We start from the raw sequence: 4,189 nt of genomic DNA, 5'->3' as shown, positions 1-4,189 counted from the left end.
CTGAAATTCTAAATCATCAATCAATTTAATCTCTTTGATATTCAATAGTGTCATCTTACAATGTTAAACAGATAGAATTGAGACTTTAAGTGTTTGAATGACAATCAACTTGACACATACACGTAATTATCACACACTATAGAAATGATCAAAATATTAGTGTAGTAAATAAGTTGTGTGAAACAATCATATGATTAAATTAATGCAGGGACCAACCTTTCTAACAAGACTAATGATAAGTTACTGGTGGCATTTACTCAATAGATAGATCGTAAAACTAGTGTAAAATGTACAGAGGAACAACAAAGATGTAGAGAATGAAAAAAGTAATTATTATTTCATACTTCTGATGTGATAATCACATATATGTATCTAGTTGGTTGTTACTCGGATACTTGACAAGTCAATTCGGTATAGCTAACAACGGATGAACTAAATTGATTGATTATTTATAATTCTATGATTATTTTGTCATTTTTTTTAATTCTCGAATTGTTTGACCGATGATTAAAATTTGAGAAAGTGGATTGATTTATAGTTTATAATTTCTATATAAATTACTGAAGTTATCTTCAAATGTTTCGTTCAAAACTTACGTACGCTTTCAATTGTCATGTACATTTAACTTGTAAAACTTTTCCATCTGTACCAAGAAAGAAAAAAAACTTGTAAAACCATACCGATTCATCAGCAACTCGATGTTAGAGATTAGAAGACTAGAACTCAGACAAACACTCAAACCAAAAAAGAAAGCTTAAAAAAGGGTTGACCCGCGAAGGTTATGACAGTGAAGAACATACGTGCAGAGTGCTGGCATATTGTAACCACTATACAATTGAGCAACGTATTCAACTTCTTCAACACAAACTCAACAAAAAGAAAAGAAAAAGAAAATCTCTTTCAACACAAACTGACTTTATTATAGAGTGGCATTACCAATTAAGAGATATGTTTTAAAAAATTTAATTATATCCTCTCAGACCAATGGTAGGTGAGATTATCTTAATGCAACTAGATACATACATGCATGTAATGATTGAAGTTGCAATTAATTATATATGGTTGAACCTGGTATGAGGGCATAAGTTCCTTCTCAAAGTCATCTTTCCTAAACGATTTTAATATTATAATATGTAATGCTCAACTGGTTTTGCTACATTGATATGACATGGAATGCCTATAAAAGGGAGCAAATGCATTGTAGCTAAGCATTGCACTCTCTAGTTAAGACAAGTGCTTAGAAGTAAGGAAAGGGTTTAATTAAACAATAAGCATGAAGATGAGATTTTTCCTTGTAGCTTGTTTGGCAATGTTCTGCATCCTAGAGGTTTGCCAAGGAGGCAACCTCAGAAAGCAATTCTACAAGAAAACCTGTCCTCAAGCCGAGCAGATTGTCAGAACAAAAATCCAGGAACATGTCTCTGGAAGGCCTGATTTGCCTGCCAAGTTGATTAGAATGCATTTTCATGACTGTTTTGTCAGGGTAAACATTCCTAATCCTAGCTCTTTATGAATACTAATTACACCATGCATCATTTCAAATTTAAATACAACAATGCTAATTTCCATGCAATGTGTTTTAGAGCTACATATAAATGATTCACGTGGCATTGTTCTAAACAACATTTCAGGGTTGTGATGGTTCGGTTTTGCTGGACTCCACTGCCACCAACACTGCAGAGAAGGATGCCATTCCCAATTTATCTTTGGCTGGCTTTGATGTCATAGATGAAATAAAAGAAGCATTGGAGGCAAAAATGTCCCGGAGCTGTATCTTGTGCTGATATATTAACATTGGCAGCTAGGGACGCTGTTGCCGTCAAAGTAAGCTAAAGCCTAAAGCTAACCATTATATATACTACAAAATTTGGGTATGTTTTCATGTAATCTTAGTTTATGCACGTAGCTGATTGATAATATTTGCAGTTTAATAAGCCAATGTGGGAAGTGCTTACCGGTAGAAGAGATGGCAGAGTATCCATAAGTGGTGAAACCTTAGCCAATCTGCCAGCACCTTTCTTCAATTTCACCCAGCTCAAACAAAGCTTTGCTAGTAAAGGGCTTACTGTGCATGACTTGGTTGTGTTATCAGGTACATTTAATATTTTATAAACTCAATGCTAAACATAAATAATTAATATTATAATAAGTACTAAGGACAAAATTTAGGTGCAGTTTCTTATATACTTTTAGAACTATTTTAACATTAGAATTGGAATTTTATTTTAGTAATTCATACAATGAAAGTTTACATTAAATGTGTTAACTTGGGTTATTGAGATGAAACTTCAATTTTTAATTGCGCAATGTTGCTTAAAACATTTAGGGAACTACATCTATTTTTTTTTTTTTTCAAATACTAATTGTAATCAAGGGATCACCCAAATTATCACAATCAGATATTAAATTAAACTGACTAAATTAACCTATTGGCTGTTTGTGTGTGTGTATAGGAGCACACGCAATTGGGATAGGTCATTGTAACTTATTCAGTAACAGGCTTTTCAACTTCACTGGAAAAGGTGATCAAGATCCTTCTTTGAATCCTACTTATGCCAACTTTTTGAAGACAAAATGCCAAGGTCTCAGTGACACCACCACAACAATAGAGATGGATCCTAACAGCTCAAACACCTTTGACAGTGACTATTATTCTATACTTCGCCAGAACAAGGGTCTATTCCAATCAGATGCTGCCCTTTTAACAACTAAGATATCAAGAAACATTGTCAACGAATTGGTTAAACAAAACAAGTTCTGCACAGAGTTTGGTCAGTCAATGACGAGAATGGGAGCCATTGAGGTCCTCACTGGCTCGGCTGGGGAAATTAGGAGGAAGTGCTCTGTTGTCAACTCTTAATTAAGAGCTGTTTTCTGGTTTTAATTTGGTGTGTTTCTTTTGCTACATTTTTTTGTCACAATTTAATGTTGGTTGCAAAGCCGCTAAAGTTTGTTTTGAGATACCTTCAAATGGGAGTGAAAAATAAATGAAGGCTGTGTTAAATTAACGGTGTCACCTTTTCCTCATTGACTTAACATTCAATATATGTACTTAGTTGCCCCATTTATATATATTATTTAATATTTTAATTATATCACTAATTAATATAGGATTTTTAACATTTCTTCACACCGTTCACAATACCTCTTGACGGTAAAGTTTATGAGATTAAACATTTTGAATTGATCCAGTAAGACTTGGTCTAATAGATATAATAACAAGCATAGATTTTGATATTATTTAAAAATTAGTATTTGAGTCTATTCAACCTCAAAAATTAATTCCTGATGTGATAATTTTTTTCGACTTACATATTACTAGTTTACCTTATATTACAAAAATTCATGTAGTGTTCACGCCAATACTCGGAGTGCATGCACTATTTTTGCATCAGGGTTCACTTAATCTGTGTCATAGTGTTAAGAGGGGGTGGGGGAACCTTAAACAAAACCATGTAGATTAAAGGGTTCCTCTGATAAGGGTACTAATTTTGACTGAGTAATCATTTGGATCGGTGTTTCGTTGTTATTGTTCAGCTGCTTAGATGAAATAAAATCCTTAATTAGGATAAGCTGGCATGCTTAAAAAGAAAATATATTTTCCTGAAGGACGGGATCAGGAGCTTTCGTCTTTCTCCCTGTAGAGCATGCGAATGGAGGAGGAACAAACTAGGAAACAAGGAGGAAAAAACACAAAAAATAAAATTGGACTATTGATTTTTAAGTTATCTAACAATAATAATTTTATCACCCTTCTATTTTCACTCCTTTATTTCTTCGGCAAATTTACTGTACAGGATTTCTTTTAGAAACAATTTATGGAAGGGAGTTTGATTTATAACAAATTGCAGATGGGTCTTTTTATTACGTGGGTGTCATCATTAACACCGACGGGAAACGTGAATCGCCAATGACAGCAGCGAGACAGACAGGGAGTGAGAAGAAAAACTTCTCAGTGCATATCGCTATTTCTCCTGGCGGGACATGCCTACGTGGGCAGTCCCGCCTTTTGAGCTGGCGGGATAGGGGTCTGTGCTATGCAGGTTATACTTCATCAAAACTATTCGGATGATAAACGTTGACAAAAATTTAATTTTTCAGTGCAAGGCAAAAGTAGAAAAGTGTGAAACTTTTTAGAAAAAAGGGGACTGGTGGCAATGTCCACAGCAAGACACTTACGTAAGAATAC

At 34.1% G+C, this 4,189-nt stretch overlaps 1 pseudogene; it reads left to right on the top strand.

Annotated features, from left to right (window-relative positions):
- The first annotated feature begins 1,224 nt into the window (after window positions 1-1,224).
- LOC114399848 lies at window positions 1,225-3,008 on the top strand (annotated as a pseudogene).
- Window positions 3,009-4,189: the final 1,181 nt, after the last annotated feature.

This window comes from Glycine soja, chromosome 19 (genome assembly GCF_004193775.1).
Source record: "Glycine soja cultivar W05 chromosome 19, ASM419377v2, whole genome shotgun sequence".
Classification (NCBI taxonomy): Eukaryota; Viridiplantae; Streptophyta; class Magnoliopsida; order Fabales; family Fabaceae; genus Glycine; species Glycine soja.
This window is presented reverse-complemented; position numbering and strand designations above follow the sequence as displayed.